The sequence below is a fragment of the Meleagris gallopavo genome, chromosome 11 (assembly GCF_905368555.1).
Source record: "Meleagris gallopavo chromosome 11, MGAL_WU_HG_1.1, whole genome shotgun sequence".
Lineage (NCBI taxonomy): Eukaryota > Metazoa > Chordata > Aves > Galliformes > Phasianidae > Meleagris > Meleagris gallopavo.
This window is the reverse complement of record NC_139414.1, coordinates 10,618,390-10,645,771: the sequence shown is the minus strand read 5'-3', so window position 1 is coordinate 10,645,771 and position 27,382 is coordinate 10,618,390. Positions and strand designations below refer to the sequence as shown.

At 38.9% G+C, this 27,382-nt stretch overlaps 1 long non-coding RNA gene and 1 pseudogene across 1 annotated transcript in view; one reads left to right on the top strand and one right to left on the bottom strand.

The window, feature by feature from the left end:
* The window catches only part of LOC146543627 (uncharacterized), a 355,365-nt gene that overhangs the window by 117,548 nt on the left and 210,435 nt on the right, over positions 1–27,382 (bottom strand). The window lies entirely within an intron of this gene.
* Positions 7,730–24,906, top strand: LOC146543628 (uncharacterized; annotated as a pseudogene).

Genomic DNA, 27,382 nt, shown 5'->3' with positions numbered 1-27,382 from the left:
TATTGATAAATTATCCTGACGCTCCGGTATCCTTATAAAAACAGTATTGTTAACTAACTTGACAAGACGTGAAATAAAATCCAACAGAAAGCATAGCTGTTTAGTGCAAAGACGGCCTTTCTGCTGCCTTCAGCACTGCCAGAGCAGATGCAGAACCACAGATCCCTCCCAGCTCTCCGCGGAGCCTGCAAGTGCAGCCAGGAAGCACTGCGCAGCCACGCACTGCAGAGGAGTTACCTAGTACAGCCTGGTGAAAGCTTGCAGGAGTTGCCTATACAGGCGTAATTTTCTTTGCCTGTATAATTTATTACCTAGTTGTTTTCCTAACCTCATTTTAAATCTGGTTGGAGATTTCAGCGTAATTGACGAGCAGATACTTTGTTCCCCCTGTTGTACTGAAGTTGTTTTTCTCAGTTGGCTTTCAGAGCTCCTACTGAGTTGTTAATGAGCTGTCAATTATTTGTGCAGATTGGGAGGCAGGCTCTAATAGGTGGCTGCACTGGAAGAGAAACATTCCCTCAAATCTTATGAAATGCAACGTTTAAAATTAAGGAGTCTTTACTGATGATGTGAAGTAAAGCTTTAATTTCATACAAAACCTGCTGTATACAAGAGAGGTGACCAAACGGATGCACTAGAGTGTAATTTAAAAAAAAAAAAAAAAGGCGACAGTAAGATAGCTAACACAGCAGATATTCATAAGCAATATTTTGAAGAGGAAGAAAAGCGGAAGACACTCTGCTAGAAATCTGGGAGCCCGCTGAAGCGGAGGGAAGTGAAACTTGCTTCACCAGGACTGGAGACACCAGAGTGCTCCTGTGTTCATTGCCACCGTGCAGTTCCGTGAATACTGGTAACGTGGGGCAACATTCTGAGAGCATAGAAACTGACACGAAAAACGAGAACAATCGTTTTCTTTTTTCCTCTTGATTACCCGCTGCATTTACAAGGCAAAAGCGGTAATTTTAATCACAATGACTACTGTTAAATCAACCTATTTGAGAAAAAAAAAAATATCTAAGTTTTAATTATGCAGACACTTAAGGGGGGGGTCTATGTAAAGTGCTTAGGTTTATCCACATGCAAAGCCAGTACAGACTCAGAGTCTGGTATTTTTGCTGAGAGTCCCGACGCTTCTCCGTGATAGGAGGACGGCTGCTTCTCTTTGACGGTCATCCCAACTTTCGCATTCTGAGGAACACACTTAACAGGCAATGCGTGTCCAAAAAGCTGCATTGAGCAACAGGGAAATTTTAGACCTTTTCTAGCAAGTGATTTGAAGAAGTAATACACAAAATATTCTGTTAATGCTTGCTTCTGGCAACACCACAGTAACCTTTAGATATTGTGGATGATAATCGGGACATAGCATTGGAGAAGGAGAGACATGTTTTAAGACTTCTGCTTTAACAAGGCAATGGAAACAACAAGAGAAAAAAACCTGTGCATGTTTTGTGGAACGCTTATAAAGCAAGATCCACACATACCAGATGGAATTCGCTAGAATATAACAGACAGCATCTAGGCATTCACCTCTGTGTTTCTTATCTGCGTGTGCAGAGACTTCTCCGATTGTCCTTGCATTCCACAGCAATCTTTGGGACAAAAGGAACGTTGGGAGGAAGTAAAAGATCCCCCCACACACCAAGGACTATCAATGGACCGACAGTGGATGGTTGATGACATCGAAGATTGCCAAATAAGGCTGTGCCTGTTGAGCAGTCATTGGGGGTGGATAGGATAATGAACATGTAATACCTGTGAAAATATAACCTATTCACGAACGATCAACTGGTCGAGCACTCTTGGAGAGTTATCCCGATGCTACCTGAGCACTGCCAATAAAGAATACCTTGCTTAACAGTAATGAAACTTCGCTGTTAATCAGTGTGCAGAAACTTTCTTCAAATTAGAAGAGGAGGGAAAATTAGGGTAATTTCACTAGATGCTGCACTATCAAGTACAAAGAGAGGGTAGAATACAAGGTGGAGTGATAAGGGTTAGAAATCTCAGGGAGAGCTGCTGGATTTTTTTTTTTTTTTTTTTAAAGGTAAGAGAGTACACAGCATCATTTTCTTCACACATCTTTTTACCCAGATACATGTATGGGCAATGCAGAAGCAACACACAACAGAACCTTCTTGACCAGGGCACAGACCCCACACCAGATGCCAGTCAGAATTTAAGTCAGCAAAGTAGCAAGCAGGAGTGGTTGCCATGAGCTGTTCCAGCTTTACATCTGTCTCGTTGTAATGCCCTGTGTCTGAAGGCTCCAGCTCTTCTGCCAATAATTTAATTCCTGTCTAAGCACAGCAGAGGTCAAAGACCAGTGCTCCATCCCTTGCGAAGGGCTCCAAGTTAGTGCTGATGAAGAAGCCCAACACCCTTTGAACAGCTGCTGCACATGTTCCACCTCGTCTCTAAAAGAACAATTTCATCCTCCAGTTCTAGCTCCCTCCTTGCTACCTTTTACAAAAAGTTCTCTTGAGGAGACAAATTAAATGCCCCTCTATATCAGGAAGATTTATTTCAGCAACATCTACTGAAATTTTCTGTTTAGGAATACAGACCATCCACCTAAAGACATAAATAAAGCTTTCAAGATGCTGAAATGGGGACAAATGTAAGTTTGCAACAAAAACTGAAATGCCAAAAAACAAACAAGCAAACATACAAGCTGAGCGTATAGACCATCTACTGATTTATAAGTACAGTGGTGTTAATCCATACTAAGAAACTTTGGGATGTAAGCATACAGTTGTGAAAGAAGCAGAAATGTGCAGTCCATGAAAGAGCTGAAGGATGAACTACATTTCTTTATTGCTATTAAATCATTACAAAAGTTATTACCACCCTATCTGTATCACAATCAGACCTAGAGTCTCAGGTGACAGAAATGGAAGTGAAGTAACTTGCCTATGGGCAAACAGATGATGAACAGAATTAAAATCCAGATCTCACGGGTCTCAGACATATCCTTATAATTACTGTTTTTCTGCTGATACCATCTGTAATGCTTAAAAAGTCACTTCCACTGGGGAAAGCATTACAATGAAAGAAGGTACATTATTATAAATTAATTTCAGGGTTTCTAGCATTTTTCCAGATTTGGTAAATTTTCCTGATGCTGAACTTAGATTTCTAGGGGGAAAAGGACACTTTCCTTGTGGGTTATAGAAACAGCATCTGGCAGCGTAACACTGGAAACGACAGACACTGACAGCACCTTTTCAGAAACTTGCACATTTAAATGGACTACAGATCTAAGTTTTCCTGAACTTTCTTACTAATAGGCTACATAAAAACAAATTTGAAGTGATAATACACCAGAAAATGTGCCTGTAGGAGTACCTCTCTTCTGATGCAAATATGAAATAGACCCATGTGACCTTTTTTGCAATCTTTTACTGTACTTTAAATGTTTTTAAATAGTTCTGTTATCCATCGTAAAACGTGCACAGATGCTCACACGTAAGACAAACTTATTCTCTAAAATACTTTAAAAATATATCAACCACAACTATTTTTCTTTGTTCAATGAAACATATGTCACAGTGTGCTATATACATTTTAGGAACTGAAGAATCAAGAGGATGTGCAGCATCCTCCAAGACACTAAAAAGAGAATTTTGTGTTCAGTTCCTAATATTAATAATAGTCTATTCAGCTTTAGCACTTAGCACTTCATTTCTCAAAACCAGTAAGATAACGATATTTCAGGATCTATTAACACTGAAAAGCATTTTTCAGATCCCAAGATTGATAAGGTCTGACTGCTGGTGTGCTCTGTTGTACGGACTTCCTCATCCATAATGCTGACAGAGATGGGCTGACATTTGAGCAATACAAAAAACAGAGCTATTAGAACTGAAACATTTGAAACAAAAGGCGAACAGATTTTCTCCTTGTATGTCATCCTGTATTTAGGAGTACAGTCTTGGCCTCACCAAAGTCATTATTTCCTCCAAGATGATACAAACTGCAGCTGCATATTAATTCTCTACTAACAAGAATCAAAACATGGAAATCAGGAGTAAAACACATACACAACTCATAACAGTTTGCACTTTTCCATCAGCTTGACTGGAAACCAGTCAACCAGATAAAGACTAGTTATCATTGTGTAAGAAAAGGAAAAACTCTGTTAAGTATTACTTTTAGTTTACTGCAGTATAACTAGGAATGGAGCACAAAATGCTGTTTCTTCAAACATGCCTCATATTGAAAAGGTTTCTTTTCTACCACATGGATTCCTCAGTTCACTGCAGTATTTTCTAAGTGAATTACACAGCACACAGAACTGAGCTTGATGACTTCCCATGGAAAACATAGTCAGAGTGCATTTCAGTAGGAAGGTGATTAAATTCCCTGTTTGCCTTTAACACTATTTAAGAAAAACACAGCAAATAGCTGGTTTCATGACCTCTAAACAGCAGTACATACCTCCAAATTTTGCACGGACATATCAGACAATGAAAGAAAGAGACAAGTCACAGATTTGATTATTTTTTAAATGTTAAGTGTTATGAGCCTTTTTTTTTTTTAGCTCAAATAAAACTTCATTATACAGAGTTCATTGCATTATGCCGCAATCAACTATGACTGATTTTGTTCTGTGAATAATTAGCAGAATTAAACAAAGCAGCTGGCCTAGTGGATGTGACCTTTGAAAACCAAACTCTATATATTACCCCAAACAGTTGATGTTATTTTATTTCAGTAACCTTTAGAAAGAAGTCCACACAGCATCATGACAGTAGTATAGTTCTCACAGAGAGCTCACTAGCCTGATCCAGTGCCACTGCTTGTGCTTAGGAATCCTCTGTGCCCATTGCCCCCTCCTGTAGAGCAAGATTTAATCTAGCACCCTCAAAGTCACGTCTCCACCTCTATGTGTTTCCACCTTCCCATGTCCGTTGGCATAAAAGCGTCAGGAGTGCTATATAAAAAATTTGTTTTCATAGAAGCATGCTAAAATTCATTACTAAGAGAAACTCCTTTCTGAAATGAAACAGAAAGATATCTCTGCTACATTCTATTTGACGTGAGTTTGTTATTCTAAAAACATTTAAAGAAAAAATGTCTGTTTTACATTTGACTTTTTATAAAATAATTACTCCCTTATACATCACAATTTTATCCCCTGGTCTGTGATATAGCTTGAAGAGTTGCCTAAAGGTCCAGCAGGAGACACATTCCTCTCATAGGCAGTAGAGTGCTTTACTTCTAGGTTGCATTGTGCCCATCAGCAGAGCTGCAGAAAAGCCCAACTGCCCGCTCGCCCAGTGCTAAGGAATCCTTGGTTATACCGCTACCAAAATCCCTCTGTACCCGCCACCCCCACCCCCTCTCTCCCCCCCCCAAAAATATATATATACAGAGCACAATCGATAAAGCATCAGCTCAAGGTTCTTTATCAGTATAGGATAAAGCATGAGACCAGAATTATGTTTCTCCTGCCAAGCTATGGGAAGGAGACAATCTCAGCCAGGGTTAGTGGGCCACAAAGTTGTCCTGGAGCTTTGGATCCCTGCGGTGCCCAACAAAGAGCAGGAAAGACAGTGACTGTATTGCAAAAGCCTCCTCCTTGTGCAGCCATCTCTCTTCATCACAAAGCATAGAAGTTAGAGAGATGGATTAGCAGCACTGGGACACAGGCAAAACATCACAGCATCCATTTCGCTGCCTCCAGCAGCCTGCTACTCAGACAACTGCCTGTCTTCCTAATCCTGACTGCAGAAGTTACATAAACCCTCTGCATCAGAATGGAATCCTGTCCTTTTAAACCAAAAAATGCTGGTTCTTTATGTTTGTCACAAAAGCAGGTGTGCTAAACTAAGCACAGCACCTTCTTCTATCTGCCAGCCAGCAGGCGCTAACCTCACGCCAAACAAAGATACCATCTGTACCAGAGCAGTATTTTTAAACATGTGGAAGTGACATTCTTGCTATTATTTTTATCATTTATGACAGGAAGATCTTTAATATAAGGGTAAAATTCCATTTTAAGAAATCAATACTCTTAAATAACTAAGATTCCAGGTCTTTCAATCACAATGCAAAATAACCTACCATTAACTTTACAAATGAGAATCAAGTTAAAAGGCTCCTAGCAAATTACCAGTGAATCACCAGAATTTGCTTCAGGCAGAGATATTATTCCTAAATTGTTGCCAGTGATATATAGCTTTAGCATTTTTTATTGCTAATTTGCACTGGATTCTCATACTCTTCTAACGGATCATTACAGAAGCCAGATAATTTATAATGCTACCAATAGCTTTCTCAAGGTAAAGCTGTTTAGGTTGTGCAAGAAGGATGCACATCAAGAATAAGTCTTCTTAAAGAAAACCAAATTTAAGCATTGTTGCCAAGAAGAAATATTTAGAGAGAGAAAAATAGGAATCACTTAATAGGATAGAAAGCTATGCCCCAAAATACCTGACTCCAAAATAACGGCTCTCACAATAAAATGCTGCCTTAATGGCATACTGCTAAGGACAGCCTTTCCTGCTTCTTAAAAATCCATTCACTTCATTTTACATCATATAAAAAAAAAAAAACATACTGGGTCAGGCTGTACTTGGAAGTATTGCAAACAGTCCCACGGGCATTCAAAAGAATGATGAAATTGTATTACAGTGGACAATATAAAAAATTTACACATGCACTGAGATTTCTCATGCTGCTTCAATATTTGATCTGGTATACAGCACATCCTAAATGTTAAGTCTGCTATCAGTTATATAGAGAGCTGTGATAAATAAGAATAATTTATGAAAGGCAAAAAAAAATGATTTAAACAAAAACTAATGAAATCACAAATTAAGATGTGTTGGTCATCAGTGATACTCAATTTATCTTCAGTAGCATGTGTTTTTATATTTTTCTTTAACTACAGTATATTTTCCCCTAATCTCATCTTTCCATTATGTAAGTCTAGACAACGTTCTCAAACTTGTAAAGATATACAGAAGTATAGAAATTCTATTTAGTGTGAATTTAAAAACAGAAAACTATGCCATCTCCATTTTTATATGCTTAAAACCTAGACTACAGAAATAAAGAGATAAGAAGAATCAATATTCCACTGAAGTGATACATAAATCTGAGTAACACCAAATACTGGAAGCCCATATTTACAAATGACTTATCTTGATAACAAAGTATAAATTATAAAGTGCAGATCGCTCTAAAGAAGTGTTCAGAAGAACTTCATAAGGAAAATATAGGAAAAAAAGTGGATCAGGAAATGAAAATAACTAACTAAATTCAGCTTATTGCTTTAGCTTACAAATCACCCCTTTTAGGAAAGAATTACCACGAGCCATTTAGCATAAATACATGAACCTTCAGTTCACACAGAAAGCGATGAAGGCTATTCAAGTTTTACTTGCTGTTCAGTCATAAATTACTTTAAATTTTGCCCACTGGTTTACATTTATTTTCCTTAACTATTGGGTTTTCATCTAATTATTTCAAACTTTCTCACACAAAACTAATAGCAACAATAAGGAGCTGAAACTGCAGCCACTTTACCTGTACTAATACATACAAGCCTTGTCTTCTGGGAGGCTTCTAATTAGGACCTGAATAACCCCTCAGGTTCCAAGCATCTAATTGGTTTGGGTTTACTGAATACTAAAAGAATGAGGGACTGAGGTTGTTTTCATCTGAGCTGCCTGTATGCCAAATGTACTAAAGCTACCCCCACCAAAGTCCAGACGAAATGGCCCCTTTTTGGTTGAATGACCTTGTCCAGACAGGTATAAAGATATAAAAGGTATAAAAGGTATAGAAGACTCACAGAGGTGTAGATGCGCTTAGAGGTGAAGGTATGAAACAGGTTCAAGCTACTGAGGGCCAGGACCAGCCTTTGGAAGCCTTCAGTGAAATTATAAAGGCTGTATAAATCAGTCAGCATTTGGTCTCCAGATTAGAATTAATTTCTACATTTCTAACTACATCTTTCCCTTGTGGCTACTTTGGAGAGGATTTTTTGATGTTAAGAGTTCTATATATTGATGGAGGGACTATTTCTAAAAGGTTCACTACAAAGGAAGATGTTGCTAAAAGCAGTGAGAACTTGCTGCCATCATCCCAAGCATCTTTTGACTTGATTTATGAAAGCATGCAAATGAGTCATTGTCTTGGCACAGCTCCTTTCTCCAGCTGTATGCATTCTAGAAATTATCCAACCAGAGATGTGTGTGAAATGACACTACAGATTTACCTCTGTACCCCATGCCCTGTTCATATGAGCTCCTGAAGACTGTTTAAATCTAGGGGGAAAGCCAGTTGTGTTAGAGAAAAGTTAAGAGGAGGGGAAAAAAAAATTAATTTTTAATTTTTTGTTTAGCATCCAGAAAATGAAGCAAGACCAAAAATAATTTTGCCAGTCAGTCTCTGGAAAAAATAGTAAGAAGGAAAAGCAACTGAACCACAACCTGCTGTTCCAGATTACTCACAAAGTAAAACTTCTACTTTGAAAACCCATCACCCCCTGAGGCCTCCAAAGTAAACGTCCACTACTGGGCAAGAGCAGCAGCTCCCTCAGAGCCCTGTATGGTGAAACAGAGACTGGCTGCTCTGCACAGGGTTGCTGATGTTCAGTTCTCTGAGGTTTATAAAGCACTTTGGCATCTCTTAAAAAGCGTTGTATTCTGGATCATTATCACCTCTATGGCAGTATGATACCTGCATTCAATAGTGAGCACATACCACTATGGGTGGTAAGATCGTGAGTTTAAATTTAACTGAAATTAATAGAAAGTGTCAGTATGATACAGTTCGCTTTTCTACTGCTGAATAATGCAGTAGAATGAAGAATGGCTCAGAAAATTCTTCAGACAAATTCAGACTACGTTCTTGGTTAGGGTTCTTTTCCCACCCACCAATTCTTATTCTTTTGTAAACATACCACTTGCTTTCTTCAATTATACTGAAGAAGGAACAGAGACAAAAATTGTCTAGTCTGTTTCTGATTTGGAAGGTTATAGTCTGCTTAAAATACAACTGAAACTTTTTAAACAAGTATTAAGGTATGCCTTGAGCAAAACTGCACAAAATGATCTCTAAGTACGATTTGGTGTCCAGAGGAACCAGAACTATTAGAAAATTTAAGTTTGAATTTACAGAAATGCATTCATTTTGTAAAATGAATGTAAAAAAAATGAATGGCTTTGGAAAATGTGGATGAGCTTTAGTAGACAAACTATGAATAACAAAATACTTTTCCTAAATTTATGCAGTAATTCTTACTTCATTGATCAGAGATAACGACAGATGAACATCAAAATATCAGTAGAAACAGCATCTTCCTACAGCATACTTAATAGGAACTACTTTCCCCAAGTAACACAGCAGACATAGGGCCAAAGAATGCTCCCTTACTGAGGGTTCATCTGGCTGACAGTGTTCATCTCAGCTTAACTTGCTAGCATCCGTCGGACTTGAAGTGACAGTGTTCAAAAGCTGATAAAGGAAAAGCAGTCTGAAACATCAACCTGTAATATGCAAATTAACAACTATAATGATATAAAATACAAGATTTTGCCATGTGAAAACCTGCTTGAGCTGTCTGCATCAAGCAGGAAACACTTCTGTCCAAATGTAGCAGGGATATACATAAATTCAATATATCAAAATTAGTTAACATGGTAAGAGTAGCAACAGATAAAATAGATGAATATAAAAGTGGTAGGCCATAGAATGATATCCAAATATATACTCCTGAACATCCAATACATCCAGTATGTATTTTTTTTTGCACAAGCAGCATATTTGATGCGTTGTAATGCATTTCCATTGCTTGTGTTTAAAAATGCAGAACTAGTACTTGTAGAAGTTCTATTGTATAAGCAGTCTAGTAGTTACACACCACATGCATAAGGAAAGGCAACTGGAAAAACTGATACCATGATACTCTCATTTATAAAATTTTTTGTGCTCCACTATGGTTTTACGACTCCAGAAAAACAACTCTGATATGTGCATGAGAACTGCTCTCCACACATAAAGCCATATCCCCATTCAAGATCTGACAAGCACAAAAGACTCAATAGCCAAGCAGTAGATAGTACAGAGATCACAGTGCTGCACTAATGAAACAGGTATGTCATTCCCACTGAGTTGATCTACTTCACAGTGCCAGTGAATTAACATTTGCTGATGATTCCAAGTGATGAGAGAAATTCAGATGAGGGAAAATGACCGGTGTATAATCAATGGATATACAGATGGTATATGTATAATAAGTGGATATACAGATGGTATGGTATATCTAGGAGCTTGGCTAATGTAACTGTTATATTGGAATAAGGAAAGGAAGTCACTCACCCTATCCTGGGCTCACAAGATAGACTCCAGTGGAGCGGATCTCCAGAGAGATCCTTCCCTATTGGCAGTCAGCTCTTAAATGGGTCTAGGAGAGGTGGAGCCAGGCTCCACCCCTTCCTGCAGCACAGGTGAATTGCCTTCACCTGTGCTCCCATGGCTGACTCATTGCTTGCCTCAGGTGATTAATCAGAGGTTCAGCCTGTGATTCAGCAGCCCCATACAACTGGTTTTGCCGAAAAAGAGAATGGAGAAGAAAGAGGACAGTAGAGGACAGTGCTTCACACCAATCTGAAGGAAGATTGGGAAAGTTGCGCCTACAGAGGAATATTTTGAGTGGGAGCGAAGAGTTGGCACTGACACTGCTCTAGTTGCAGGTTGAAAGCTGTTAGCTCTACTTAATGTACATTTGAAGTAGTCACTTCTGAATATACAAACGGTGAAATTTACTATTCACCCAAGATTTATGTTTTGAGAATCTCCATTTTGAAAACACATGAGAATGTTTGCAGCTATTGTAAAGCTTACTGTGAGTAGCACACAAAACCTTACATCCACGACATATACGCTTGTGTAATGTAAATAAGTGTGGCTATCCCAGAAGATCATGGATTGAAACTCAATCCCACTGGAAATATTCTTGAAATGAGCTAATTACATATTCCCTGTTTCAGATTTTAAGTCACTATAGAATAGCTAATACTTCATGGCAAGAAAGATATTGTCCCTTGAGATTGACTTCCCATTGGAAAGAGCTTTGATTTATTTATAGCTACACTTATACTGCAAATGACACTGGGAACCCAAAAAAGCTGTTTGGAAGAATTGCTCTATCCTTCTATTAAATTAGTTAGCTGATTTAAATCTTATTGCAAAAATAAAATGCTCAAATAAGTTTCTCTTATAACAGAATCCAAATACATTCGGTGATTAAAGCTAGTGAGAAAATAATGACTACAACAAAGATTTCTTCTACAGTTCCTGAATGCCCCTTATGCCAAAAGAGATAAAGAAACCTTTACTGAAAGTAAGAGTGCTGTCCAAAAAAGCTTTTTGTGTACTGAAAGATATGCTTCCTGAAATGTTTCTGAATGAACACTCAGCGAAGGGCTGAAGAACTGCAAAATGGCTGCTTGCTCTGTGGTACGGGGTTCCTCTGCGGAGCTTATACTAGAACAAAGTGATTACTTACATAAACGCTGTGTTTTGTTCTGTATTTTTCACTCAGTATCCAGTATTCTCAAATGATGGAACTAATACTCTAGGATGATTTTAATAATTTCCTTTCATTGAATAATCAGTATTTGGATATTCTTACAGAGCTGAGAATGCTGTGCTGTGCAACATCAGACAGATTCCATATGAAATTGCAACTCTACTGACAAAAGTCCATCTGGAATGGAAAGTGAAAAATGGAAGCCATTGGCTGCAACAAATGTCAAAACTTTTAACAATGCCACCTCCCCTTTGGTTTTCAATAGTAACTGGTGTCTTTTGGAGATTCCACGTTTCACTGTTAAGGCTCTCAAAGACTTAACAGTCAGTTGGAAGAATCACAAGTCGGAGACATGAATATTGCAACTAAGTCAGTGCTTTTCATCAGCTCTTCCCTTTATTCATAGCACCATGTTTCTCCCAAACGATAGCAGATTCAGATTGTTCAGCTAATTGGTCAGGTGGGGATTCTGTACCTCTCTCTGCCCAGGTGGCAGGCATGGATCTGGGGCTGTTGCTTAAGCTCTTCTGCTTGAATATTTGTCAGAAAGATTTATAAAGCCATGAGCCTTCTGAATCTCTTGCTAAATTTGCATTAAAAAAATAATCCAAGTGAGGACTGGAAAGTTATTTCCAAAGGTTTTGGTTACTGACTGGGCTACTTAGCTTCCACCCCCACCGTGGGGTGGAAGGGATACGGTTCTGTTTTGAGTTTCAAGTATAAACACCTTCTCTTTATACAACAGATAAACATCTCATCTAAAGGCTGGCATTAACAGCACTTTATTACTAATTAGTTCAGAAGTTTATTACACTGAAATTTAAATGCACTAATCAAATGTTTATTCTGTAATCATGTTACATTAATGCTAATTAGAGATGCATTTATCGCTTCATGGATTACATTTAAATTTAAATGCTCTAGTCAGAAGTTTGACATTAAGTTGCACCTACCTACTTAAACAGTCTCTAATGCATTGGCTAATTTTAAATACCATGAGACTAACACGAGTATGTTTTTGTATTCTAAGGAAGAATTATTTTGAAAAAGCAGCTAGATAATCTGGTAATCCATATTCTGTAGATGTTATAATATCTTTTCTATAATTACAAACTCATATGTATGAACCAAACATCTTTTAAATAGCTTTATTTTCTTGCTTTTACCAGTATAATTTAGACAACTGAGTTTATAAAAACATTTTAGTCCATAGGACCAAAGAAAAAAAATAGTAGAATTATACCTAGTTCACAAGGAATTATATATGAGATTTGATAATTAGCCATAAATGCTGATTCATATCGTTCTCTTGCTGTTGTAAGGAGAGGAAAACATAGCCTATACCAGGAGACTACAATAAAAGTAAGGAAACCTGACCAGGCATAACCGAGTTCTCACATAACTATACCTCTTCACAGCCAAATTTTTGCATTTCTGTAGTTCTGATAGAGATTTAAGCAGATTTAAGAAACCACAGGTAGAATAATGGAGAGAAAACTAAAATAAAAGCAAACCTTCTTCAAAGGAATAATTTGCATACGAGAGCTTGGCAACATATAGAAAAATACATACAATAATACACATTTCCAACTTTCCAAATATTAATACACTTTGCTGTTACCAGATACCACAAACTCCTGCTCAGGGAGGAACAACACTATGATCAGAGTTAACAGTTGGGATAGGGACACAAACAAGTCTCAGGATGGAGAATTTGCTATATTTATAAGGCTGCTCATAAACAATGCAGGTGCACCTTTTGCTCCCAGATATGAACATCAAGCTGCATCTGGCATTACCTCCCCACAGCCTGTTGCAAAGCACATCTCTCTGAAGATATGTGAGATTTTTAGAGGAAAAACGGAAATGTGAGATGTGAATGATTTATTCCATGGCCTGCCTTCTCTTTATATGCCAGTGTGAGTCATAAGGTTTGCTCTTCATTTCTTTAAGAACTAACAAAACCTTAAATTCATATACTATTCTAGTCTAAAAACAACTCCCCAGGGCCTGAGCTTTCTAGACAGGCCTGAAGGTTTGTGCAGATCACACACCTGAACATATGAATATATGCATCTGTCTGTTGTTATTGCCTGTTCCAAGTAGCTTTGTAGCTACTTTGTATAACGTAACGTATAGCCCAGACAGCTTCTGTTAAACCACAAATTAGCAGATTTACAGCAGAAGATAGTGGGCCTAAAGCAACCTTTATTGCATTGACTAAAGAAAATGAATGAACAGGAAGGACATTGAAAGAAAGGGATATTATGAAAATTTGAATAAAACTGAAAATGGAAAACGAAAAATTGAAAAATAATAGAAAATCAATTTTAAATAAAAAGAACAGCTCAGAGGCAGCTTTGTGACAAGATGACTCGGTATCACAGCAGTAGCTCCAATGAACAGGGTACAGACTGTAAACAAGTCAGTGTTTATTGTTCTCACCTTTGAACTCAACTTATACACTGTCCTGATAGTGAAAGAAACCTGGGGTTGATTAGCCACTGGATGAAGGATTACCAGGGCTTACAGTAAAATGTTATTGCACAGAAATCTGTTGGAATGGATACATAAGAAATTTTGTGCTTTCAGATACTTTGGAATGTCATATTCCTGCACACACAGATGGCTTGATGTGTCATGTTTCAAGTACCAGCTTCTCAGAACAGAAATTCAAGCAGTGTGAGCCATGCTGACCCCACACACCCTCTAGGTGTCCTTGCCTGCTTCGGCCACCACAGCCACCCTCGAAGTGTCCATTAAAAGGGAGCTTGTGCTAATCATGTCCTACTTCAAGGCATCCCTCCGCCCTTAAAATGACTTTGCTCACTTCTGACATGGATCAACCAAATTTTTTAATGCAAAACTCTGTGTTGAAAAAGTCTTAGAAGGTAAACCTAACACCTAGTGGCAACTGACGAGTAAATGAGCTGTGGGGAAGACACAAAGCCACTGTTGGCTGCGCAGCTCAAAGGAAGATGCAGAACAGGCAGGGCTGGCCTGGGGTCTGCTCTGATTCGAGGAACAGACCACAACAAACAGCAAAAGGAAAGATAATTAAGTCCAATGCACACTCTGCTTTTGTGAACTACTCCTTCTTGTTGCTCTTCTGGAAACTGTGTCAGAACTAATTAATGTCATCTGTGACAAGATGGCCCTTCTTAATGAACCTGCTTCCCCCTGCAAGTAAACTATGTCTCTTACACTTTGAAGGCAGCATCATGTATGGACTGTATCACCCTTGTTAGAAATATTTCAGCGAGTTCTGTGTTGTTGGAATGTCTATGTTGTTCATTTAAAATTTATTTAAGCTATTAGCTACATAAATTTGAGCTTTTGTTTCGTAACTGATTTAAAAAAACACTAAAATCAACTACTTCCTTTCTTAGACCTTTTTTCTGTACATGCCACCGAAATGTTTTCATTTTAATCAAAAGGCATTCACTTTAAAATGTTTTTTCTTTTATTTGTAAGTAATATAGACTTCAGTATTTACAAGAAAAATTACTAATTCTTAAATAAATATTTGCATCAAAAGTACTTTTCATTTTCTTTCTTTTTTTAAAATGTTTTAGAACAATAATTGTTTTAAAGGAAAAAAAAAAAGTAGGTCAAATTTTCATTTCACAGGGAAGGGATAGCAGCACATTTTTACCTACTAATTTAATAAACCCTGCACAAGTAATAATATATGAAGAGGTTAATCCCCACTGGAACTTTATTTTAATTATATACAGTTATCTCTCAAGTTAAATTTTTCATGCCATTTGACTATCATAACTTAAATTCTTCGAGTGATTATAGTTATTTTGAACATACTTTCATATGTCTCTTATTTCTGTACAATTTTCGTGTAAAATACTCCAAGGAAAAAGAAATCTAAAATACAGAGAGAAATATTTCCTACTTCTTGATTCAGCAAACTATGAATAAAAATGATTTTTGCCCACAGGAGCTGTACAGAAGAAATCTAAAATCTTGCTAGAATATGGTCCAGCTTGTTTTTTCAATATGGAAGACACTATGGAGCTCATTTGTTCCTAGCAGCAAAGCAATCGCACAGTGCAGCAACGCTGATGATAGAGGTCAGTTAAATTTCAGACTTGCAATTTTTGTATACAGACAACTGGATTGAAAGTGCTTGAAGGAATGTCCATTGTTCATTTTCTGTATGTACAGGACAAATCCTTCAATGGCCTAAATGAAACAAGGCATTTAGATGCACGAAGCCAAAAGCTAAAAATCAGTTAGGAGTATAGAAGACACATACAAAGCATCATAAGGGCCACAGGAATCATCATGTTGGATTTTGGAAGTATTTATCCTGTTCCCAGAAGACACAGAAGTACAGAAGATATTCTAAGCAAAGCTGCATAAATATCATGGAACCCAAGGAATGTCTACAAAAATTTAAGTCCTTTTGTTATCATCTCATAAATATCTAAAATTAGGAAAGAACAAAAACAAACAGCAAAGACAACCTGTTTTCCCGTGCTTGAATTTGAGCTCATACATGGAACCTTTGGCAATATTTTGTAATAGGTTTTAGCTGATGGTTCCCAGCTGCAAAAGCTGTTGAGCTGTCCGTACTCCAGTCTTTTCAATTGGAATCAACATGTACAAGATTTGCTACTGTAGTTGCCCTCTATGTGCCTGATGGCCTCTTTGAAATATTGGTCCACCTCCTGGTTCCACCTCCCTACAAGATGGAAGAAGGAGACTAGAGGACTGTATTGAGCAATGCCTCCAAATAGTTACTCAGTGCCATTTGCCAGCTCAGAACTGCAGCCCACCCAGCCACAGAAGTGCAGCCAAGAGAGTGCCTGAGGACAAATGAGGTTCTACAGACGAAGAGGTGATTTAGGAAGTCTGCTGAAAAGCCTCAGGTGAAATTTATGTGGTGTCAGGGAACACAGTTTGAAGCTCAGAAAAACCATAGTCCCAAAACCTCAAGCCAGAAGAAAGTAGATGTTGGCTCACTGAGTGTTTTGCTCAGTTGTGCACTGTGAGCCATTTACGTCAGAAAATCCTGTAGTCCTACATACAAAGAGAATCTAAAAGATTGCTAATAGCTATCAACTCAAAATCATCAATACATTTATATTTTTAAACTCATGCTCATATGTGAGCTATAGCACATCATTCCATAACAGCTACATGTCACTAAGCTGAAGTCAGCTTAGTCACTGTCACACAGAATTAATCTCAAAGATCTGTCCTGCTTTAGGTTAATTTTTCAGCTGCCAAAACACAAGTCATCACCAAAGCTGTCAGAGCTATCAGTGGAATTTACAGAAGCATTTGTCCACTTTCAGCATTTGTTTTAAACTAGATTCTAGCTTTGGAAAAGAAATGTACACCTTAGGATGGAACAGGCAAACCACACATGGAGAAGGAACAAAATTATTGGTACTGAAACATATTTCAAAACAAACAAAAAAGAGTTTTAGAAAAGATGACAAAACCCAAACTTGACCCAAGCTTTCTATGAAAAATATTGTGTTGTTATTTTCTAGTAAAAAACGCTCTATGCTCAAGCAGAAGTTTGAGATATTCCCTCCTTATGTAGTGTTAATAATTGGGTCAATATACTCAGCCAATGACTTTTCCAGTGACTACAAAACAGAATCAAAGTCCTGATGAATGCACCAGAAGACTGAGGGAGGTAAGGGGGGGATTGTATGAGACTTCTATTAAACAGCTTTTTTTCCTTAATCTGGAAGTTTTATACAGCCACCCATTCCCACCACTCTTCTTCTGTCCCTGACATGGTCATAATAAGATGCACTTTGAGGCTTATATGCTGCACTTCTGGAACAAAGCTGCTGCAAGCAAAAAGCTGCACTGGAGCCTTCAATGGCCCTTCCAGGTCATAGAGATGCCCTGAGGGAGCTAAACTGTGCATGTGTTCCAACCCTGTCCAGCTGTGAAGCCACCCTATGAGATTCTACAAGCAATAACAGAACAATTATTGTTACAGCAGTAAAAACAAGCTAAAGAGATTAAATTGAAAACAAATAATGGTTAGATTTCAGTCATGGGAAAAGGAGGAAGAAAAGAACTATGTAAGCCAGATATTAACAGAGCTTTAGTTCTATTGAACCTGCCTAAGAATGAGGAAGAAAATTATAATTCAATAATTGCATGGACTACATGTCCCTTTTCTGCGTAAAAAACAATGGTTGTGAGTGTTTTATTTGAGTCTCTGAAGAATCAGTGAATGTCATTGTAAATTTAAGCAAAAAATAAAAAATAAAAAAAAAATCCTGTCAAATACTTTGCATGGCTTTCTAGTAGGCTTATGGCACAATTATGGCTGTGCAGAAAAAAAAATACCCTTTCCCTTATTCTGCTATCGCAATCTCCCTTGAAATCACTAAAAATAACATTAGCCTATTTGATACACAGGATAACGAACCCACTACAATGAACAAGCAGCATTACTGACCACCGACACTCAGACTGTTTATGATATTTAGACATGCAAAGAATCAGTATTCTGGAATTACCTCACCTAAGTATGCATTTTCTATAAAGAAACATTGCTCCTAACAAGTAGTGAATCCAAGTATCATTGGCTATCCAGAAATAGCACTATTGGAAACAGAGTTCTTTCAAAAACTCATTCCATGTCACTTAGAAAATGCATGGTCTGTGTTTACTGACTGCATTCTGTGATCACTGAAGCAGCACAATTCCTGCCACAGTATTTAGGGTTGGGAGAAATGAGATTCTGAAGGCTTATTAATTCCTAAAAATACATTACCAAAGGGAAACAAAAGCAAAAAATGCATCAATGTCATCCCAAATTTGCAGAGTCTGAAATAGTAGCTGTGATTTAACTGAAATATAATCATACAGATGTCAATTAATTATTTTCCTAGCAATCAAACTACTGCCTCTTACACCTGCTATAAATTCCAGACAATTCCCAGACACGTGTGTTTAATATTCTCACATTTAAATGACTGCAAAGCTTCTAATTTTATCCGTTACAAGCAATTGCATTATCTATAGGTTAGATTCCAGGCGGACTGTAAAACGAGGGGTTATTTGTTGCAAGGATTCTGTCAAGATAATTGTGTAGTGCACAGTCTCATTTTCATCTTCAGTTTGTTGTGTTTATGCTTCACTTCTAATTCAGGACTTCCCTCAAGATGTAACTTCCTATTTTTTTTCCCCTCCAAAATAAATCCCCTGACAACTTCAACAAAAAGTGTCTTTGAATTCAGTACTAATTTAGCATTCTTCAAAAATTCTGCTCCAGAATTGAACATACAAAACAATATTCCTTTATTTATTCCTTCATGGCTAGAGCTTCTTCTCCAAAGCCTCAGTAATTGCTAAAAACTTTAAATCCAGTTTTCATTTAATGAAGGCTGAATGTAATCTTTTCTGCAGTGACCCAAAGCGTCTGCAGCTTTAATCAGACTCGTCACCTTTATTAAAGTGATTTAATAATCACTTTATTGATTTGACTCATATTAAGCAGCACATGAAGTTGGCAGAGTTCAACTTCTCCAAACATTACCCTTTTAATTGCAGAAATAGCACTATCTTCTCGCTAGAAAATATCAGCAGGCTCTGAATCTTTACACAACATACTTTGCATTTTTCCACATATAGCGAATGCAACCACGGTCAGCATGATATGATACTTGGGAAAAAGTGCTGTAACAGAAGGGAGCTTTTCTGATGCAGAGAGGCACATGTCAAAACACACGTTAAAGGCAGCAGCTGGCCTGGAAGTAATTATGCCTATTCAAAAAGCAAATGCAATCATCACACTCAGGCTACCAACGTCCTAGACATCACTGCAGGTTTGCACACTTATGATTCTGAAATCTACTGAATGAAAAGATGATGGGATGAATGAACACACAGTGAGGTGGATGCAAGACTTTCTGAACAGCCAGACCCAGCAGACAGTGGAGCACAGCCCAGTTGGGCCAGTAACACGCAGGGACCCCAGGGCTCAGTACTGGCTCCAGTCCTGTTTAACATCTTCATTAACAATCTGGATGATTACTTTGTTTTACAACTCAGCCACATATTTATTTAGGAAAAGCTACCCATGAATGTCACAGCAGCCTTGGCACATGGAAAATGACCAAGGATCATGAAAAGCCTGCAGCACTTTTGTGTTCACTGATACAGAATTGAGTTAATTGAGTCATACGATGGCTCTTAACACAGCTTTTAAGAATCAGCAGAAGGCTTAAGGGAGAGGGAGGAGTGGAAACAGGTCCCTGCTCGGGTTGGCAGGCAAACCCCCTACCAGGAGTTGCCTCCCTGGGGCCCAGGTCTGAGACATTACTAAAAAGGTCCCCAGTCTGGAACTGAATTAAGTTTGAAGGGGAGAGGGGATAAAACTAGGCTAGCAAGAGATGAACCTGGGGGCTCTATGCTATAGTGAGAGGTGAAACCAATAGCCCAGCTAAAGTGCATCTACACCGGTGCAAGCGTCAGGGACAACAAACAAGAGAAGCTCAATGCCATGCGTCAGGATAACTTAGTCACCATCTTGAGTACTGTGTTCAATTTCTAATGTATGGTTAGTTCTACAAGAAAGTAATTTTACGTTAACTACTGTGTTAATGAAAATAGACTTCTGAAAATTTATCATAAGCTCTTGTGACATAAGCACTTAAAGTTGTACATTAAAGTGCTTTTAGATTACAGACAAAAGGTTTCTGTCAATGTGTAGAAACCTGACATGTGGGACCCACTTCTGTGAGAGGTGTTGAAGCTTCTGTTCTAGCATTCTGTTTGCTCAGGAAGGTCTCTTAAGTTTCTACAGAACTGATAATCAAATGCTTTTAATTGTTGTTTTGTGTATGTTGATTGTTTGTGTATAACCATGCTAGAGGCCTCATATTCAAATTCACAGAGATTTATTGAGATTTGCTCTTGTTATTCCTTTTAATCTATAATTCTTCTTGGAAGACTGTTGCCAGTTTTTTATTCTTTTTTTTCTTTTTTTCTTTTTTTCTTTTAAACCTTTTTTGTGTTTCTTAAGTGAATTTTTGGACCAGGAACTAAAGCATTTAATTTATCCCCAGCAAAAAAAGACTGCTGAAAAAATAGCAGTAGAGTATTTCCATAAACTCACTCCTAGTAAATATCCTCATTTCTAAGCTGGGAAAAAAGGCTTTTTACACGCCATGACCATTTTGTTGAGACTTCATTAAGGGTGCAGCTTCTGGTCTGGATTTTCCTGTTTGTCACATGCATTCACTGGTAACCCAATAGTTTTTAATTACCCCAAGGCATTCTGGCTTATTTAGGCAAGTGCACAGCTGTGTATTTTCTTGGGGATTACTATTTGAATCCTTTTCTGAGCATTACTTCAGTTATAAAGAATAAATTTAGAGGAGGCGGGCTTATGTATTTTTCATAAGGGATATGTAGTAGTTGGTACATATCAGCAGTTTCAGATGAATTAATCTACTGCACAGCAGCAGAGTTGATTGTCTGAATCATCCTAGTATGTTCTGTTTCCATTCAGATACGTTACAATACCATGTATACTGCTTTAAATGCTTGGTATTCACACTCTAAATAAGTGAAATATTTTCGTAATGGAAAACAAAAAACAGTATTTAAATGCATTTTTGCTAGTGTTTTCATATGTATCTATTTACCTGTCTGTATTTGGACCAGCAAACTCTTCAGTCATGGCACGTGTAAGTTATTCAAAGGCCTTGTATTTCAGTTTACATGCTTTCTGGTGTGGCCTCTAAAAAGCATTTTATTCAAAACACACACAAGGCCAAGCTTCAAATGAATATCTAGCCCATGGAGGACTTTACATAAAGCTGTAACCAACATGTTCAGCAAAACACTTGAAATGGAGCCTGTCTGCTGGTTTCAGGAAACATGACTGTTCTGTGCAGCTCTGACAGTGAAACACTGAATAATACATTATAATTTTAAATTTAAAAAATGGTAATATTGCAGAAGTGCAGTATAATTGTGTTTTTTTTTTCTGTTTGTACCAAAAGATCCTTTCACTTTCAGATTTATTAAAAAAATAAACTCTAAATACTGCTGTTATTTAAAGGGATATAAAGTGAGCAGTAGGCTTACATTTAATTAACAAAGAGTATTCGTTCTTTGTTAAAATTAACAAAGAACATTAATAAAGTACAAAAAAAAAAAAAAGCCCTTAAGGTTTGTTAAGGTATTGTTACCTCAATCAAGCAGATCATTTTGTGTTAGTCTGCACTGACTACAGTTTATCAATAATACCTTATTTTCATACAATGTACTATCATACTGCTGTCAGCAGTGGCAAATCCTGTACAGGAGTGATAAATATCCCATTTTGCATCTGTGGAAAGAACTTTAATGGCAGTCCATCATCAGTTGGGGTATTTTCAGGTCTGCTAGTATAGGGAGCTGGATGAGGACTGGTGCTCAGCATGGTGGGGCTGGGCAAAGTGGTGGGGTGCTGCTGGAGCTGCAGTTCGTCCTGGCCACCAGCCCTGCCATGGCCATGTTGCTGTCTTCTGCTGCCGTGCCATACGAGGCACCTCTGGGTGGTGGCAGGGTTGGTGCAAAGAGATGACGCTGATGCATCTACAGGCAAAGATGAACTTTTTTTCCCTAATTCAGCAAATGCTCAGTTTTTTTTAAATCAGGTGCACTTTTGCATCTCCAACAGGGCTTCAATGACCTGGTTTCTGAATAAATTCACTGCAGTGCCCTGTCAGCTAGGTATATAATAACAAAAACATTATGTAAAATAGTTGATTTCATATCTTGCAAAATTTTCTAATCTTGTTCTCCACCTTTTTTATCTTAACTTCATCCTCTGTTAGGATGGAATAAAGGCACTGGTAATGCTGCAATTTGAGAACCAAGTTCAGTTTTGAGACCCTCACTGTAAGAAAGATATTGAGGCCCTGGAGTGTGTCCAGAGAAGAGCGATGAAGCTGTGAAAGGTCTGGAGCACAGATCTTATGGGGAACAACTGACGGAACTGAGATCGTTCAATCTGGACAAGAGGATGCACAGGGGAGACCTTATTGCTTTCTACAACTGCCTGAAAGGAGTTTGTGATAAGGTGAGAGTTGGTCTCTCCCAGGTAACTAGCAATAGAACATGAAGGAATGGCCTTGAGTTGCACCAGAGGAGGTTCAGGTTGGATACTAGGAAAAATTTCTTCTCAGGAAAGACTGTTGAAGTATTGGAACAGGCTGCCCAGGGAGGTGGTGGAGCCAGCATCCCTGGAGGTTTTCAATAAAAGGGCATAAATGTGGCATTGAGGGACATGGTTTAGTGGGCATAGAGGGGATGGGTTGATGGTTGGACTAGATGATCTTTTTGGTCTTTTATAATCTTAATGATTCTGTGATTCTTTGATTCCAGTGTTGCCAGGGAGAATTAAGAAAAGTGAAACCTTGTGCCACGCCATGGTGAGACTGCTGTCACAGGGATGCAGGGAGACAACAACCCAGATAGCGAAGATGAAGCTTGATACCATCACCCTTTTAGCCCCTAGAGGCGACTTATCCCAAACATCTGCTCAAATTATTCTCTACAATGTTGTCTAAATGGTGGGAGATGTGTTGTGCAGAAAGAGTGCTCAAGACACTCTGACAGCTATAGCATATGTGTGTTCGCTGCCTTCAACTGCAAAGACCTGTTATTGGCCTTCTCCCATAAGGAACTCCAGGATCCAGACCAAGATCTTAGACTGGCTGTCAAAGGCAATTCTAGAGTTTAACTTTGCTGGAATGGATGCCAAGCTGCTGGTAAATATCCCGAAGGTGGCTCTTGCTGCTGTATAGCCCTTTGTGCAGAAACCTGCCATCACTTTACTAGGGATTATTTACCTCTATATGGAAGACTCATTGAGAGAGCTGATGGAGAATGAAAAGCTGCCCATTCATCCCCATTATAGATGCTGAGCTGGAGAAGGTACGTGGGCAAATCTCACTGGTTCCCAGTTGTGCCAGCCACAGGCCAGGACATAAGACCCAGGAGTACCACAAGGATCCCAAAAAGGTGCCAAACAACTGGCCAAACAGCTACCCATCCTCTGCTCAGTTCCCTCAGACCTGCTTCCGTGTGTGCCTCTCCTCTACTCCTACCTGCAGGATTACAATATGGCCATGTGCACAGCCTTGCAGGCCGCCTTGCCCTTCTTCTTAATGCTCAGTCTTTGAAAAGATGGCTGAAGTCACCAGTGACCTGAACGCTGCTACAGAGGGCCATGTGCTTTTGACAATGAAGAATACCAACACCAGTCTGTCAGTTCCATCCACTACCTCTGCTGGCTGACTTTCCAGACACCTTGCAGTCAACAGCACAGACAGTTTCCCTCCTGTGACAACAAGCTCGACTTCACAAGCATCAGCTAAAGAGCCAGCATCCAAAACCAGCAAACAAGCAGGGCTCCAAGGAGTCCCAGTTGGGAGAAGAGATGAAAGACAAGGGTGGAGCCAAGACAAAAGCACAGGCGAAGTCTACTCTGAGGGATGTTGGCAACAAACAGGAGCAAGCTAGTAGGCTAAAAGTCTCTTCCCAGACTCTGTCTTCATTTGCAGAAGAGCACAAAAGCAAGATAGTCTCCAGAAAACACAGTTCCATTAAACGAGTCAGAAGCACAAAGCAGAAGCCACATGTGGACACACAAATGAGTTCCTCATAGCCAGCTTCCAACCTCTCAAGCTTATCCAACAGCAAAAGAAAAGTGATGAAAAGAGAGGAAAGGCCAAAATCATCCTGTGAGGCAACTGTGTCATCCAGGCCTTGATGCTTCTCTTCTAGGAGAAGAAACTGGCTCAGGAGACCTTGATGGAGGTGCTGAAGGATGTACTGTGCAACCTTCTTACCTTCAGGCTATTCTGCCTGTGGGGGGACTGAAGGGAAGAACAGGCGCTCTTACAGTACATCAGTGTCCTTGTGAGAATGGTCCTGATAAAATCTGACAAGACAAGCATCTTCTGTGCCTTGCTCGAACTGCTCCAAGGCAGCCTGACTGTTGGCAGCAGCCCAGATAAGCTTTCTGAGTGATTGGCCGTGTGCCTCTGGAGGACCACCCATCTTCTCCCTGGAACTATCAGCATCATTAACCTGGACAGAGTCCTTCTGGATGTCCACCCAGTAATGAATTCTATCCCAAAGGAGAAACTGAGTCAATGAACAAATGATTTCCCAGTGAAAACTAGGGAAAACTACTCAGCACTTTGTGCAAGCTGAAAGGGCTTAGAGTTCTGGACCACCTCACCCTGATAGAGGATGCTGCAAGCAACCTCTCCTTCTTGCAGAGGTACTTGAAACAAAGCCTGGCCATCACCTAGACAGAGCAGGACACCAAAAAAATCTTCCTTCTCCACCTTTCCTAGGTCACATCCCCTGGGGCAAAAGCATCTCCTCCTCCAACAAGCATGCCAGGAGGGAGAGGTATGGGGAAGCCATTTACATCATCTTGCCACCTGAAAAAAGCATTTCTCCACAGCAGGCTCCCTTCACAGGGTACAAAAGCTGCCCTACTCCCACTATTCTAGGGCTGCACAACAGCAGTGTCCCCAATGGCACCAAGAGTGACTGGTAGGAATAGGAGTAGGATCTGCAGCCAAGGTGAGTGTCTCATCCATGGCATTAGAACAAGCCAGACCTCTTCCTCACACACACATCAATGGGCAGGTGGTATGAAGCACTAACCAATTAATTAAATAAATAAATGCATCAACAAATACTTGGTCCAATTATTTGCCTACAAGAAAAATACACCCCAGTGATCTCAAAGAGTCATTATCCTCTCTGAAAGGCAAAATGACTTGTTTGCTGCAGACTGATGCTGCTGCGGGGTCACAGGCACCCCTTCGCTTGCCCTGCTCACGCAGAGCCATACCTCCCCTGGGTCTCCTCCAGGATGTCATTCCAGCACAGTTATCACAAAGTGCTGTCTAGCTGCTGTCCAGTCACTCCATCCACACTGAAACATGCCCAGAACTGGTGTTTCCCTTGCAAGCATTGCAAATGCTTTAAGAAATGAAGAAAAGTCAGGTGTTTTATTACTGAATTAATTGTCTCTTTTTATCAGCACCTAATTGCATACCCTTAGAATAGCTGTTTGGCCAGCTGCAGAAAATATGTAAGAAGACTGCTTGGAAACAGTCTCAGGAAACCTATTCCAAAAATGATTTGCGAACCTAGGAAATTAACAAGCTGCCTAAGAAATCACCAAGAGCTGAAACAAGCCCCACTCAAGAAAGGAGGATGTGCTTATAACAGGTTGGACTTTGCTTCCACAATGAGCAGCATTAGAAGCATTTTACAATCAGTAGCTCTGCACTTAACAACTGCTGCAGAGTTGCCAGATGTCACTCCAGAGCCTTTGTGACATCAGGAACTTCTTGCACAGCTGATAGGATCACAGCATTCATTCCCTTTTCTTCCAGAGTCCATGGAAGAATAACAACTGTTAAAGCAGCCCTTCAAGATGAAGATGCTTTATTTGCATATGCTACCATTGCTAGACAACAACACTTTTACAGGCTTGCACACCCAAACCTACAAATGCATTCTTGGAAGATCTCAGTACTTTTCTCAATCTGGCTACTGGCAGTGATACCTTAGAGATTAAACAGAAAGCAGTTGTTTTTCTAGTCCTCTGAATTAGCCAAATGAGATCGGTGGGAAACAGAATCTTCCAAGACAGCAGGTTTGCAGCAGCAGTGCTCCTCAGCAACAAGATTTTTCAGAGCCTCGGCCACCGGGCAGGTATCCACCCCAACATCCCAGGAGATGAAACCTTCAATTGTCTCCTGCCTACAGGTTGGACAAAATGACACAGTCTTTCACTCCCCGGTGCTATTACATGAACCCAATATGGTGACACACACTACATTACTCTGCAGGTAAATAGAGTAATGGAGCTCATTTGTGTACAGTTGTTTCTGTTTACCTGTGAAAGTTACAGAAACAGTAACATATGCTATTATTCACAGTTCTGATGGTTCAAGCTTAACAAAACTCATGGTGATTTTATGGACCTGGAGACCTTATATATATGAAAAAATGATAAAAACAAAATGTGCACTCCATTATACCCCAGAAATTCTGCAAGCTTTAACCCACTTCAGTGGAGCTGCTATGAGGTAGCATAAATAATATGCTAGTTTAACTGAGGAGTTTGCTTGAATATAGATCAAGATTCCAGTGTTATACACACAGCATTTTTCACACTCTCTTTCACAGACTGTGAAATAGAAATGAAAGGTAGGATCAGCAAGCATCTGCTAATATGGGTAAATAACTTTCATCAGTAACAATCCATTTTTTTCTGTGGAAGATTGTCCTTATCTGCCTTCCATCCTAACAACATAAATATTTAATTCATTTTCTGTTTGTATTCATGAATTTATTTTGAATGCATCCAAGTATTGTTCAAGTAATCATGTAATTTATTAAGACAACAGGAAACTGACTTGGTAAAGTCAATCTACGTTCACTCTGTTTACCGTTTAATCCATGAAGCACTGTCCAAAACACAGTCAAGAATTAAAAGGAAGACATCTTCACCAAATCTTGATTTATAAGATACCCAATATACTTTGCAATGTTCTTTTAGAAGTAGTAAATGGCAACAGGTAATACAATAACAAGAGTTACAGTACAAGGAACAGAAATAAAAAATACAAAGAATTGCCTGCATATATTGCCTTGCATAATTACAGAATAATAAGTTGGGTAATATTCAGCAACTGAAAAATAAAATCCAGTTTTAGGCACATCCTTGCTAAAATGTTAGTTGATGCATACTTTTTTAAAACTAACTAGACAAACAAGTAGGAAGCAATCTTTACTCTGCAGCTC